At 38.8% G+C, this 16,398-nt stretch overlaps 1 protein-coding gene across 2 annotated transcripts in view; it reads right to left on the bottom strand.

Annotated features, from left to right (window-relative positions):
* The window catches only part of STXBP6 (syntaxin binding protein 6), a 260,670-nt gene that overhangs the window by 51,500 nt on the left and 192,772 nt on the right, over nucleotides 1–16,398 (bottom strand). The gene's annotated exons all lie outside the window — the stretch shown is intronic.

The following is a 16,398-nucleotide window of genomic DNA, read 5'->3' as shown; positions in this document are numbered from 1 at the left end:
CTCAGACTGATGTCAAGCATCAGGTACCAGGAGAGGCACTCTGAATATTTCTACATCTGCCTACTTTGTGACGTGGAGACTCAAGGGTAGGAAGTAATTAATGGTCTTTAAAGGGATTTCCTAAAAGCTTCTCCTGAACCCTGGCTGTAGGAATTAGCAAATTAAATAGAAAGGAATTACGGAAAGTAGAAATCATTATTGGCTATAATGAAGATGATCCTAATTACTGACTTGCTGAAGACTATGCATCTGTAGCATATTCTTTCCTTGTTTCAAATCACCCAACAGATTCCACACTTTCCAATAACTATGCAGATGCTCAACAGATGGCAAAAAGAATTCTTAAGGGATGAAGGACAGAAAGCACCTGCTCCAATCACCATTGGTGAGCAGGAAGACTCTACAGTTCATGCATTCCATAGCTTATTGCAGCTCATTGTCTGGGGTCATTAAAGGAGGAGAGCAGAGACAAAGGAAAGGTGGCCACTGCCTTTAGATCTAGTGAGAACCCTACTTTCCCAGTACTGAAGACCACCTTTATGTCCTGACTACTATCTACTCTCTCTGCTTCCAACCATAATTTAGTGAAGATTTGTTTTTAACTTCAAATAATGTTTTGGTTTATCACCCATTATTTCAGTTAGATTTGCTAAAAACTTCTGAATATTTCATACCAATTACATTTACTTTTATGATTAAAAAGTCATCCCCTTAACACCCACAATCAGATGAATTTTTATAGTCTTCTGTTCACAAAGAGGAACAACCATTCTCTCCAACTGAATTCAGGCAGTATTACCAGTCTGCCCAGGACTCTGTCTGTCCATTTAATTTGATTCATTTATTTTTTGTGTCTCCTATGACACAAATGGGAGACCTAATAGGTTTCTCTGATGACTGTGACCTGCTCTTACGTTTTAATGTTAAAGAAAACAATACACCTGGAATACAGACAGGTCTTAAAATGTGCTTAAAAGATTAAAGAAGGCTTTTCAATAACAGGAAAACATGGGTTCCTGTATTAGACACACACCCCTAAACACACAAAGAGAATTTCCTCCTGTGTTTATGTAAATCATACAACATTTAAGCCTGGGAAACATGAAGGCTTTCTTTCTAACTTTAAAGTTGTTATGAGCCCCTATTTTTACTTGTGGCCCATTTGTTTCCAAGTAATTTACAGCATTTTAAAAGCTTAAACACAACTCGAGATCACTGTATATTGCGGGCATATACACATCTAAGGAAGGTAAGTTCCACTGAAAGTTTGTCATTGAAATGAGGCATGCAGCAACCCCAACTATTATGACAAAAGACCACATGGAACTCCTCCACAGTGATCACACTGCAGAGCAGTCTTTTTTAATGGAGGCAGTTGTAAGTCTATCCATTTCTGCCTTTTCTCCCCTATTAGTTTATTGCTCGCCCAGTTCTTGGAGTCTGGCTAGTTTTCCTGGGCACTGAGCCCGGTTTGGTTTAATTTTTGTTTATTGTTATTATCTCCAGCATCCTAGTTTCTGTTTTGAAGCAGGTGTCTTAAAATTATATTATTATATACACATTGTATAGAGTTAAATTAAGACGTTCCCCTTCTGAAATCAAAACACTTGAACACACACACCCCATTGCCAGACTTTTTGAGTACGTACTTGTAGAAAACATGTTTTAACTATTTCATGTTTTGTTGTTTTGGGGGTCAATAGCTGATAAAAAAAAACATGCCAGTCACACAAAATCCAGATGTCTAGTGAAAAACAGTGATTTACCTTCTCCTTCCAAAGGAAAGCTAATTGACAGCACACCCTGGAAAATGCAACCAAATTATCTGGATCAGTAATATCATAGAGCTGCATGCTAGAGGCTCCCAAAGTCATTATTTTGGATAACTTTAAAGGTCAGATAACCAGGGAATTTCTGTTATGCCTTCAACATTCACAAGGAAGAGACCAACACAGAAGCATTTAAAGGAATAGTGTGGGCATGACTCCCAGGTAATACTGCAGACCACTCAGAAGCAGCCGATTCTCCCACTTCCTGCACTGGTATCGGAGGCAGGCAGAAGCATGGGGGCAACCAAATTCAGGCCGCTTTGCTATTAGCTCTGAAAAAACAACATGGTTTTCATAGCTTCATGCCTCCTCTTTGGCTTTCATGTAGACTTGCTAGTACATTTCAGCTTTGGTTAAGAAGCAGTGACACAAACTATTATGTCCCGAATATCCAGAATATCACTGCCATCACTACTCAAGTGGAGTAACATCTCTGTTTCATGAACGACTGGTCGTAAGAGCTCTTTTTAAAAATCGCCCTTCCATGAGACATTTTATAAAAGCAAAATTTGAAAACTTGCTATACTCAAATGGTGGAGACCAGTGACCTTACCTGTGCCCAATAAGAAAATTCTATTTAAATAAAAACTCATAAGCCAGTCAATAACAAAGACCATGTCATATCAAACTTGGTCTTGCAACAAGTCAGAAAAGTAGAACTGGAACAAAAGTAGAAGAGGGAACAAAGATCAATGAGGAAAGACAGAAAGACAAGTCACTTGCATGTTATGTGAAATGGGAGAAGAGCTCATACCCGGCCAAGATTCAGAGGCAGACCCCCTGTTTCAAGGTCCAGTGGCTGAAAGACCACTCTTTCCAAAAAGCCACACTCTTACACCTACACTCTCAGTATTCACAGCATAATCCCTCAACTATTCCGAAAAGGAAAACCAGTTTGGCCTAAGAGACAAATTATCTATTTAAAATAAATAGCCTTAAAATATTATTTTAAAGGAAACAATCAGTATATACCACCTCTACATCCTCAACTATCTCATATTTGAGATAGCTGAATAACATCTTTTTACACATCTTTATATATTTACTGTACACATTGAACTTGAATTATTTTATAACTTTATGTGGCCATTTCTCAAAAAGTAAAAAAGAAAGAAAAAAAGAAAAGGGGTGAAAGAAAAACAGATTGCACCCCCAAAAGCTATAGTTTTGATGCTTAGGGTAGCTAAAAATAAATATTCTTAAAATATTATTTTAAAGGAAACAATCAGTATATACCAGCTCATATTTGAGATAGCTGAATAACATCTTTTTACACATTTTTATACATTTACTATACACATTGAACTTGAATTACTTCATAACTTTATGTAGTCATTTCTCAGAAAGGAAAGAAAGAGAAAGAAAGAGAAAGAAAGAAAGAAAGAAAGAGAAAGAAAGAAAAGGGGCAAAAGAAAAACAAATTCCATCCCCAATAGCTATAGTTTGATGTTCAGGGTGGCTAAAAGCAGAATTTACCACACCTACATACCTAAGATGCCTTAAACTTTCATCACGCACAGCCCTATTTTGACCTTACAGTTAAGTGAAGGTCCGTGTTTTGTGGTACGCTTCAGCTCTCTGCTCTGCTGTAGTCTAACCACCAGACATTTTGATTTCAACAAGAGTGCTGATGAAAAATAAATAATCTGGAGGCAAAAAAAAAAAAAAAAAAAAGGGCAGTATTCACATAGAATCCTATCAGGGCTGCTGTGTGACTGTGCCAGAGGTGACTAAGGGAAAAGGAAAAAGCAAGCTTCTGAAATGAGGGTTCAGGAAGTAACTGAGTGTGGCTTCTTGGTGCTGCTGTGGTGACAGAACAGGCTATGCGGCCAAGGTGAGAAATAATTATTTGGAGCTAGTTTCCTTACTGCTCTTCCAAAGCTCTAATGTATGATAATTCTAGGTGGATTTCACAATATCCATGAGAAACAAATATCAGGTCTGAGGCTGCTGCATCAGCAATTCTATCAGGCAAGATTGCTGAATGTTTATAAAGCATAAAAGCAAAAATATCTAGTTTTCTACCTTAAATGCTTTCAGAACAGGGAAACATCCTCTCTGCTATACTTAGTGGGAAATGGAGCATGGTGCTCTCCACACAGGATTGATCTTTTGCTTCTCATAATATTTCTCAGTGTGTTATAATTTGGAGACATAATAAATGTTTAGACCCTGCAGGCTATGTAACCCAGAGTTGCAAACCAGACCAACTTTTGAAACGGTCAAGTTTGTCTCTGGGGCCCTTCCCTTCTCCTTCTGTTTCTTCCTTCCCATCTTAGAATCTGGCTCTCTGGCCAGATTCCCAATAGGATCCAAAGGGGTCTGACATGGGATTCTTAAATCTGCACGTTTTTTGTTCTGTTTTGTTTTCAAGACAGGTCTTGCTCTGTTGCCTATGCTGGAGTGCAGCAGTTGCAGTCATGACTTAGTGCAGCCTCCATCTCCTGGGCTCAAGCGATCCTCCCTCATCAGCCTCCCAACTAGCTGGGACTACAACAGATATGTGCCACTACACCCAGCTAATTTTTAAATTTTTTGTAGAGATAGGGGTCTATGTTATCCAAGCTGGTCTCAAATTCCTGGGCTCCAGTGATCCTCCCACCTTGTTCTCCCAGAATGTTAGGATTACAGGTTGAGGCACCATGCCTGACCTAAATCTGTATGTTTTAAGGAAGGTCTGTTTCTTTTTTGTTTTTCAAAAGAACAGCAACAACAAAAACAGTGGTACTTCAGTCATGTGCACCAAGCCACTGGGGAAAAATGTAGGATGCCCTTAAACAGTCCCCGCTCCATTAACTCCAAAGGTGGAAGGAAACAATAAAATCAGTACATAGGGCTTTGGGAAGCAGATTTCCTCAGTCTACTGAAGAGATATTCACAAAGAAAAAAGTTTTCCAGACAGAAGTTTCCTGATTTTGAATCACTAGTTCCTTAGTATCACTAAGTTCCTAGGTATCCAACTATATACCACATGCTCATCTCCACAAGTGGAAGAAGAAGAGACAATGGAAAGTCTAGGAAATTTCTCCAAAAGGGATGCCAAAAAGGAACCACTTTATGAAAATGTCTTCCTTTGTAAAGCAGTTTGGGTAAGTCTTTCAGTAGAAGAAGAAAAATAAAAAAAATCTTGCTAAAATATTCTATAGGAAGGCTGCTTTAATATGAAGGTACAACACTATGTCCAGAGTAGTTAGCAACTATGCAAATAATAGAGCAAGTGCTTGCCCTACACCAACTTTGCAGGTGGTACTAGCTGGTTTTAATGCTTCCACATGCCAACAAGGAAGTGGCATTACTTTTGGAATGTGCAATTTTAATGCCACATGAGATCTAGTTAGGACTTTTAAAATCTAGTCCCTTTTAATTGTAAACCTTCTTTATTCTGTTGATAATTTTATTAAATGTAAAAATATGTAGATTTTTATTTTGAAAGGATACTCTCTTTTTCAACTAAATGACAGGTAGTCCTGGACTATTACATTTTAACCTTAAAATTAGGACGCTTAATCCCTGCAAGGCTTGAGTTCCCCACTGCCCTCCCCAGACTAGAACCATGATACGGTTGTATTATAATGGATACAGAGTACTAACTGAGGTATGCATGTATAAATCAGTGAGGGAATGAAAGTTTTTTTTAAGTTTTAATTTTTGGCCTTTGAGCTTCTTGTGGAGAATTTAATATATTCTTGAGTCAGGTGGCTGCTTCTTTGATGCCTTTGATGGCTCCTCTACAAAAGGAAGAAGAGTTTCTGTGCCCACAAGAAACCATGAACTTATTTCAGTTTCAATTGTTTAGTTTCAAAATTCAGCCACAGTTTTAAGGAATTTGAACATTTTCTTACCAGAAAAGAGGAGTATCCCAAGAACTACAAGTAAGAGTAAAGAAAATGTTAATAACCAAGAAGTTATAGAAATATCAAGAGACTAGAAGGAGAGGAATTTAGGGGTTAAAACCTCTTACAACAATCTCTTTTCCTCCAATCCTTATTCTAGCAGCATCTCTCTTAAGTGATTCTGTTTGTTTCGGGCTTCCTGAAAATCTGATTTCAGGGAGACTCAACAACCCGAGGTTTCCCAATGTGTTTGATTTTTTAACTTCCTTAGACATTTCTCCATAGACCTGCAGAGAAAATAAATTTGCATGCATTTTGGATAAAGGGAACACATATGATGAATTATAAAACCTAGTTAATATTAGTTACTGCAAACTAATAGTTATATTTTATATGGAAAGTTTATACAACATGTCTGTTTCATGTAATATAACTGTGAATCAAACAAACAAACAGGTCAGAGCAAGACAGTAAATGCCCAGAGTTGTGACAACTGATGGTTTCTGAAAGGGATTAAATCCAATTCCACCTATGGTATTAAACAAGGAGGATAATGGAAGGGGTTAACTACAGTTATAAAGTCTTATTCTGTTCTTACTTCCTCAATTCTAGAAACAGATGTAAACATCATTTTTGATCTATTCTTAGGCGAGATTTACAGAGTATCAAAAAACAAAGGCTTCAAAGAAGCAGCCACCTGACTCAAGAATGTATTAAGTTTCTCCACAAGAAGCTCAAAGGCTGAAAATAAAAACTCGAAAAAGAGATTTCTTTAATGTTATGCTTTCCTTTAACATTATCCATTATATACTGAAAAGTGTAGGGCAAACAGCAATTCTCTTCAGGAAAATGTCATACATGGTAGAAATTCAATTTATATTTTACCTAGAAGAGCGGATAAAAAGCAGTCTTAGAACTAAGAAACCCTTTACAATGAGAAGAGATGGAAGTGTTTCTGCACCTAAGGAAGCAGGTGAGGGAAGGGCCTGTGACTATGCTCCCGGACACCATGCACCTGCTGCTGAGCGTCCTCTTTCAACATATGGATTAGCTCTAAAAGAACCATGGAAGGATGTCATGTGCATGTGGATCTCCTCTAATGTGAGAAGGCCACTCCAAAGGGAAAGGGATTCAAATGTGAAGGAGAAAGAGTAACACACAGAGAATTTTTAAATGGACTAGATACTAAACATATAATATCACTAGGTTTTTGGAAAAATCAAAGCTGTTATTACTTGGCAAGCATAAGCTGTGAAATATAATTACCACTATCAGTCAAGCAAAGGCAGATTTATCTGCTCTCTTGGCTCTCCTCCCTCCTCACCACCACCACCATCTCTTCCTCAGTATTTTTAATCATACATTGTAAATGAAGGGATACAGCACCGAACTTCTAAAAAAAGTGCATGGTATCACTAAGAACCTGCCACCTTCTCTCTCTACTGTGTTCGACTGGGGAGTAAAACCCAACAACATACTCTGGTTAAAACCAAGATCAACTACATTATAAAAATTATCTAAAATTAAAATGAACTGAATTTATTTTAATTTAAAAAATTATTTTAATTTTTAATTTTTTAAACTCTAGGCAGTATCTACTAAAGCTAAACATGTACATATTTTATGACCCAACAATTCTAATCCTGTGGCTACATCCAATCCAGATAAGTGCTATGTCTACCCTCCTACCCGAACTAACCAAAAATGGACAAAATATATGAAGCAATGGTTTTTAAGGCGTTGTATATCAAGCAATGAAGCATAGTGACCCCTGAGAGATGGGAAATGAATAAGGTGAGTCCTACAATTATTCTAGTTTACTGCTTTGAGAGCGTTTCTAGGCTGTGGTGCAGGGAGGAATAACCCACGAAGAGAACGGCAGATTCCCTGAGTTGAAGCAAGTGCTGAGAACCCAGGGATATCAAGGTGGCTAAAATTCTTAAGACAGAGTACTAGAGAAGAGAGACACAGACAAAACTCTAGAAATCTGCAGAGATTTGCCCATGACAATTCAGCTGAGTGATTCCCATCACATGTTTGTGAGGAAACTACCTGAGGTTTAAAAAATAATCACTCAAAATGAATAGAGGATACAGCACTCCACGCTCACACAGGGCTGGGAATAGTGCCTGTTTCCATCATCCAGACTGGAAAAACCTCAAGATTCCTGGGGCACTGAGTAGAATACACAGAAAAGTCCCGCTTCATTAGTGAGGAATAATTAGCCCTAGACAAGCAATGCTCTAGTCCTGTACAACAAATGTGGTATGAAGATGATATACTATTGAGTTTATAAAATATGAAAAAGTAAAATGTATAGCAACAGTAGCAAAATTTGAGATGGGAGAAATGAAAGTGAACTATTGGACAGTTCTCATACTATACATGAAGTAGCATATTACCTGAAGGTAGAGTATGCTAAAGATATAGGCTATAAACTCTAAAATAACAAAATGAAATCACTAAAATAACAAGAGAGTCACAGTTGTAATGGTTAAATCTATAGATTTAATGCTATCTCAATCAAAATTCTGGGTTTTTTTTTTGTAGAATATGACACATTAATTATAAAACTCATATGGAAGTTCAAAAGTTAGAAGAGCGAAAACAACTTTGGGAAAAAAAGTTGGAAGACTTACACTATCTGATTATAAGACTTGTAAAACTAAATGTAATACGGTTGATGGTTATGTACTCTGCAAAATTCATGTTAAAACTTAATCCCCATTGCAAAAGTATTGAGAGGTGGGTCCTTGAGAAAGAGATTGGGCCATGAGAGCTCCAACCTCACGAATGAATTTAGTGCCTTCTAAAAGGGACCTGGGAACTAGCTTGGCCCTTTTGCCCTTCTGACATATGAGGACACAGCATTCATCTCTCTGGAGGATGCAGCATCAAGGCACTATCTTGGAAACACAGACCTGGGCTCTGAGCAGATACCGAACCTGCCAGTGTCTTGATCTTGATCAGCACTTCCAGGACTGTGCGAACAAAATGTCTGTGGTTGATAATTGCCTAGTCTCAGGTATTGTGTCACAAGAAGCACAAATGGATCAAGACACTAAACTAATCAGGACAATGTAATACTGGCATCAAGACAGACACATAGATCAATGGAACAGAATAGAGATGCTGGAAAGCCCTGCACATATGTGGAAAACTGGTTTCAATAAAAGTGAAAAGGCAATGGTATGGAGAAAGGACAGTCTTTTCAACAAATGGTACCGGAACAACTGGATATCCACATGTACACAGAGGAACTTCATTTCATACTTTGTACTATACACAAAAAATAAATTGAAATGGATATCTAAATGTAAAGGCCTAAAATTAAAACACTTTTAGAAGAAAACAAAGAAGAAAATCACTATGACCTTGGGTTACGGCAAAGATTTCCTATATATAACACTAAAAGCACAATTTATGAAAGACAAAGTTAATAAGTAGGACTTCATGAAAAACTCATGCTCTTTAAGATAATGAAAAGACAAGCCACAAACTGTGAGAACATATTTGCAAATCATGTCTGATAAACTTGTATCTGCCGGGCATAGTTGCTCATGCCTATAGTCTCAGTACTTTGGGAGGCTGAGGTGGGCAGATTGCTTAAGCTCAGGAGCTTGAGACCAGCCTTGGCAACATGGTGAAACCCTGTCTCTACAAAAAATACAGGAACCAGCTGGGTGTGGTGGCACATGCTTATAGTTCCAGCTACTTAAGCCCGGGAGGCAGAGGTTGCAGTGAGCTGAGATCATGCCACTGCACTCCAGTCTGGGAGACAGAGTGAGACTCTGTCTGAACACACACAAACAAACAACAACAAAAATCTTGTATCAAGAGTTACATTTAGAAACTCTCAAAACTCAACAAAAGAAAGCTAAATTAATAAGCAAAAGATTTAACACTTCACTAAAGAAGGTGTGGTTGGAAAATAAGCACATTAAAGGATGTTCAACATTACTAGTCATCAGGGAGATGCAAATTAAAACCACAATAAGATATTACACACCTATTATTACAAATTAAATTAAAAATACTACAGATACCAAGCGTTGGCTAGTATACAAATGTTCAGAGCAGATTTATTTGTCATAGCCAAACACTGGAAACAACCCAAAGGTCCCTCAGCAGGAAAACGGATAAACTGTGGTATATCTATACATGGAGTCAGAGATGAAAGCAAGTGCAGATTATGGAGACTGGTGAACAAGGCTTTGTAAACACGAAGCAGGAGAGTCAAAGATGTGACTTGCATTTTAAAAAATGTTCTCCAACTGCTGCAGGTCAAAGAGGTCATGGCAGGAATGGGTATGAAAGCAGGGAAACCCTTCTGGAACTTTCACCGCAATAGCCCAGGAGAGAGGTGCTGCCCGTAGCTTAGACCAGATGGTAGTAGTAAAAACAGAGAGAAAAGGGATAGTCTAACCCACTCTTCATTGCAGTTGACTCTCCAGACCAAAATCTTCAAAGTCAGTCACCAAGTCCCAGGCATGTTCGTACCTCAATGCCTAATGAATTGGAGGCCACTGCTTATTGAATGTTACATTTTGTACATGTCAGGAAAATAAAGGTAATTCTTTGTATTTTTATTTACCTGCAGTGCTATCAGACTGTAAATAACCTGAAAATGCAAGACTATGTCTTTGCATTCTTCAGGTACGTGGTAGGGTGCCCCACTGAGAGTTTTAACTCAAATATGCATCACATGACATATCTCCATTCTGATCAGAAATAACCACCTATTTGCTGTATGTACTGGTGACTGTGATTAGCAATATTTCACCTGCCCCACTCTCTTTTTTGGCTATCTCTCTCTTTTTTTTTAAAATTCAGGGTCATTTAAGGCAATAGGGGGAACCAAAAAAAGAATAAGCAGGCACACCTGACTACCAAATCCCACTATGTGGTAAAGAGCAGCTTCTCTCATACAGAAAGCCAGCATCTCTGTGACTTCTGTGCAGACACCAAGGTGAAACAGATTATTATGCACATCATCAGTATTTATGTGGCAGCCTATGAATCATTCCCAGAATAAATGATGCCACTTGTGGTAAATGATTTCTTCCTAAGAAAAATCCCTGGGGGGTCTTTCCAGAGCACAGCCTTGATGAAGATTCAGAACAAAAGAAATAAAATACCCGACCCTCTGGTGCTGGATAAGTGGTGATATGCTCAGCTTTCTCTATTCAGTTCTCCACTGATACTTTGTACCTAAATCGCAACATAATTGGAGGACAAACTGTTTTAAACAGATGAGCCACAACTACCAAAACACTTGCTCTTCTCAAAACTCGGCTGTCATGATGTCCGCACACTTCCACCTACCTGTCCCATGGTATCGTCCCCTCCCTCAGACTTATGGCCTAAAATAGAGATTATTCTGATCAAGCCAATCTGAATCAGAGAACAGTCACCAGATTGAGCCATTACTCTATGACAGAGAGAAGCTGTTGCTCTCAATAAACACTAAAAGTGGTCCCTAAACTTTGTTCCATGGGGTTCAGGGATATAGCTCAGTGCTTATCCAACTTTTTGGTGTCTACACTATGAAGTATGGTTCCTTAGTTTTACTGGATGTCACTGTTTTCCACTGTGAAGGTAAGGGCATTATATTAAAAAAATGAGTAACAGGAACAACCATTATGTATAGTATGGCTTGTGTTAGGCAGAGAATAAATTTATCGAAGGATCATGCATGCCAGTAAGCAGACCTGCTAATTCTGAATTTTCAAACCCTTTGCATAAAATTATTTTGGAACTAAAACCTCAGTTTACTTTGACTGAAATTTGAGGCAGAAATCATCAACTCTGCATTGGAAGGTAACCTATACTAGGTTTAAAGCTGTACTTAACAAGGGGCCAAATATGTGAAGTCCTTAGATCAACAAAACACTACGAATTATAACTTCTATTGGCTCCTTCAAAAGCAATGTTTTGCATTCTTTTAATGTACAAGCTAAAGTTCTGTTCAGCCTATTACACCAATCTGACATAATTAAAGTTCACTTAACCGATTTTACATGTACAGTTTGTACTTCTGTCTACGTAATCAAGGTAATACAGAGTTATAAAGTGGGAAGATATCTCAAGATGTTTATTCTCCACTCCACATGTTACCTTTGGGCATGTTACCTTCTAAGATACATTATTCCAGTGTTTTTTCTAACTTTTTTTACTCTCATAAAAATAACTTACAACCCATCCTAATATTTAAAAAGCGTGACAAGAAACTCTTCTTTCAGGTTATGACTACAGCCATTTGCATTTGCTTATATTTTCATACTCTTGAAATCTGTCATTTAAACTGTCTCCAGTTTTCTTCATGTTCAAATTGTCCTGGTTCCTTTAGTCTTCCTAAATAGACTACCTACCCCATCACCACCACCTGTGTGGTCCTCCATTGACCCTAGCTGAGCGCTCCATGTACCCTTTCAGATCTAAGTAGAATGGTTTAAAAACACATCACAAAAATGCGAAACGCAACAAATCCACATTCAGAGTTGGAATGGTCAGTACTGATGCCTGCATTTTTAAAAACTATGATGCTACATGCTCATGGCCATCTTGTTATCTGCCATGGTGCTTTATAGGCTCATTCTTTGGCCACATTCTTAAAGAGATCAGAGAAAAATGTGATTGACATTTGAAACATTTTTTTTTTCTCTAGAAGCCACACCAATATTTTGCATCCCATTATGTTCTTTTTTCACTATTTTCATATAGCAGGAAGCCCATTTTAAACTGCTTAAGGGAGAAAAAGCTATTTCCTTTCCTCACTAAAGAATTTCACACTGGAGAGGCACGGCTTCTACTTCTATGCCTTCTCCAGCTCCCATTCTCAATCAAAGTAGAGCGAGGTGCTTAGCAGAATTCTTTGAACATGATAAGCATCAATAGTGAATATATCCATTTAATGAACACTATTAATATTGGGTGATAGGTTGTTGGAAGTAGGAAGATGACACGGGGGAAAAAAGATTAAAAAATGAAAGGCGTCATGTAAAGTCTGTTGGCAGGTGTAACCGGTGGTTGCCATGGCTTGAATAACTCCCATCGAGAAAGAGTAACTTCCATGAATATGTGCTGTAGGTCTTGCTTCATCAAGCTGTACATTAGGAATGTGCCAGAGGATGCTGTCAGGGGCAGAGGTCACAAGAACACTCACAAAGCAGCAACCAGCTGAATATTTACTACCTGCAGAAGCAAATGATAAAATCTCTCCTCTCCAGAGCAAGGACTGTCTGCGCGACATTGCTGCTTTCAAGCCATGGCCCACTACTGGATGGTGCCTGGATAGCTTGTGAGAAGAATGGAGCACATTTTCCAAATCTGAAGATCACTAACTCAGGAACTCTGATGTCTTCCCATAACCTAAACTCAAATATCATTGCCTGGGACCATGGATCAAAACAGTCACCTGACTCATCAGAGCTAGTAACTTTATAAGAATCTGCCTCTCTGGGATGTGTGTGAGGCCACAAAAGCAATGCATCTGCTTGAGAGTCTTTACTAACAATCTGGTGCCTCCATCTGACTCCATGAGCCCTGATCTCCACGACCAACAGACTAATTTCTTAATTAGCCTTTACTGAGCCTCCTGCATACCTTAGCACTAAGCAGTACCAGCACTTCTATAAAGAAGGAAAATTTTTCAGGAACTAACAATATTAAACAAATAAACAGAGAAACTAAACTATGCCAAAATTCCCATGAAGACTTACTTTTTCAAACAGAAATTTTAGTCTATTAGCAAATCAGCAGATTCCTAGACACTCTCTAGTATGAATAAGACATCCAAATGGGTCTCCGAGGATGAGCATTGAGGAGTAAAATGCAAAATAAAATACCAAAAAAAAAAAAAAAAAGATGAAAGACAAATGCATTTGAGCCTGGCAATGAAAACCTACATTGGAAAATCAGGAATTACAAATAAGATAACTGGCCACAGTTCTCCAAGTGTCTTTTTATTGAATCTTTTCTCAGGGCTGTGACTTCATACCTGAAATCAGTGATAACATACAATACTAGGCATGCACATTTTGGAGTTCCAAGGCACTTGAGATCCTGTATAGCGCAGACACATAGGCCATCACACAAAACCCTAAGGGCTGGCAAAATCATGCCAATTCTAAGCAGTCTTAGAGGAAGTGACTGACACAGTGACTAACAAAGGCCATTTCAGGGTGTGATGCTGTTACAAGGATAGAATAAATGCCTCTCTCCTATATGTCTCTGCTAAAGAGGTCAAGGATGTCAATGAGAGTAGGGAGATGCCAGGGTCCACCCAGTGGCAGTGCAAAGGCTGCCCTCTTGACCACAGGCCATCATCCTTAACCCTTATAGTTAGAACTCTGTGCAAATGGCTTGGCTGTGAGTCCTTATCACTGCTGTCAATTGTCTTGTCACATGTAGAAAATGTTATCCTGATGGGTAAAATTACTCAGAAGTCTTGATAGTTCAAGTCTAAATTATAGAACTTATTTCTAGAAAAATAAAGGTTTGATTCTCTAAGTAATGCAATGTAATGGATCATCATAACTGTGCCCGAATACACAATGTCTGGCTGGTCCTCACCTATTCAGCCTCACTTTCAATTCCACACCTCCATGACCAAACTCCATTAGAGGCTGGACACCGCTGAAGTGGCCAACTCCCTCCAGGACCCGGCACATGTCATAGTTCCTCCCATCAGCACACTGCACTGCCTGTGGCTTCTTAGCCTGGGATGCCTTCACAGCCACCTCCTCTAAATCTAACATGTGTCTGTCCTTCACAGGCCAAGTCTAGATCCTCCCTCTGCCACATGGCTTTCCTCAGCAATCCAGCTCACACTTCCTGCCTTTCCCAAAACGTTTTTAATTTTTCTCTGTAACATTCATTCTGGGACTTTGTTGTACCGAATCTAATTCAGAAACATAAAGGAAACATGCTATTTGCAAGCAAATGGTTGGTCCTAAACTGCTAGGGTTCTTTTTATTTTTAATCTAATAGGTTAAGCTGTTTTGGTACATATCTTATTCATTCTATTCATTTGCTTGGGAAGTATTTTTGCCCTACAGGTAGTGCAAAGGGAAGCTTCAGCCAAACTTGTCATGAATTTATAAAAAATCCTAAATTCAGAATGCATAAGCCTCCCTCGAATAAGAATGTATCCCCTGATAACCTTGCAATAAGGTCTTGTTTATTAGTAGTTTGGTATTCTAGGCAAAATAGAATATAGTACCTTCTTCTCAAGGATTTTCAGGTTACATTTAGATGAAAAAAAAAATTCAAGCAAGAAATGGTAATTCAAGGCCAACAGAGGGTTCAACAAGCCAGAAGAGCCAGGACAGTTTTCAGAGGAAGGCAAGTTCTGAAGAAAGACTCAAAGAAAGAGAAGAAACTGAATCCCTTAGGGGAGAGAAATGAACACACAGAATAGTCACTCTCACATGTCCCAGTGAATGGTGAAAAAGCCACACTTTCAGAGGCAACCAAGTAAAAGGTGGAGTGGAAATGGCTACGATGTGATTGGTTTGGGATTCTAATGAAATGAACAATGAAAACAGTAACTTCCATCTCTGGACTCAAGCCACTGTGGTGTCCCCATAGAAGGAAGTACGGGAATGGTCACTGCCTTCTGTGTGCGACATTTGTTTTTCCGCCTTAATGTTGGACAACAACCACTAACTTTCTCCCTTTTCCTGAGGACTCCTTTGTAAGAAGATTTATTTTGTAGATGCAAGTCCACACCCTGGTTCATTCTTCTCTGACTGACGGGAACAATGAGGGTGTAGGAGAAGAACATAGGAATAGTGTCCAAGCGTAACTGATGCTGGCTGTGTCTGCCTGAACTCTTGTGCACACTCTTTTCCTAAGACAATATGTATAACAATGCATAGACCACTGTGCCCACTTGTCTTGGATAGACAAGTGCCTTCTTTTGCTGGTGTGCAGGTGCAAAAGCCCTTCATTGTCAATTCTGCTGCCCTACAGATGAGATAAGGGAAGCATTTGTAGTATCACAAACTAAAGTTAGTATTCACTGAGCACTCCAAACGGGAACTTCCAAATTTTAAGTAATGGCAATTTTTAAGAGATGGTGGAAGAAAAAACCACTTGCTTTCTCCTTAGAAAATTTCTCATTCCCTCTCTCCTCCTTTTGAGGGTACAAGGAATATTTTCTGGCCAGTTGTCTGAATTGAGGGTAGAGTGTTGTGGGGAGGGCATCCCTATTAAAGCCAGGGAGAAGGGAGATGAGAGGGATAGTCACTCGGATTCTGATGTCCAGTGCTTATGCCCTAATTTCACATTTGTATTATGGGACTCATTATACTACTAGCCTCCATTTCCAGCCAACATTTCCATAAAGTGTTGCTCAGGTATGTTCAGAAGAGGAGTGTTGAAAGCCCCTTGCCCTAGTTCCACCCACAGGTACAGACCTCATTATGCTATAGGCTCCATCCCATCCATGCCGTCTCAGCCACTATCCTTGAAAGGCTCTGGAGAAACACAGCCAGAATCCAAATCACTCCCAAATGTAAACAAGCTTTGTTCACCAAAGCGTAAAGCCAAGCAGAAAGCTAGGATGGTCCATGCATTGTCACAGATGGAAGGTCATCTTAATTCAAAGAATAAAGCTAATTAAGTGACTATTTTTCAGATATGAGAAAAAAAATTGTTTGCTGAGACAACAAAGTAAAAGGAAATTTATGTGAGAATTCATAAAATGTTTCCTGCTGGGAGTCTTAGACAAG

Source organism: Trachypithecus francoisi, unplaced genomic scaffold (assembly GCF_009764315.1).
Source record: "Trachypithecus francoisi isolate TF-2019V2 unplaced genomic scaffold, Tfra_2.0 Lachesis_group3, whole genome shotgun sequence".
Classification (NCBI taxonomy): Eukaryota; Metazoa; Chordata; class Mammalia; order Primates; family Cercopithecidae; genus Trachypithecus; species Trachypithecus francoisi.
This window is presented reverse-complemented; position numbering and strand designations above follow the sequence as displayed.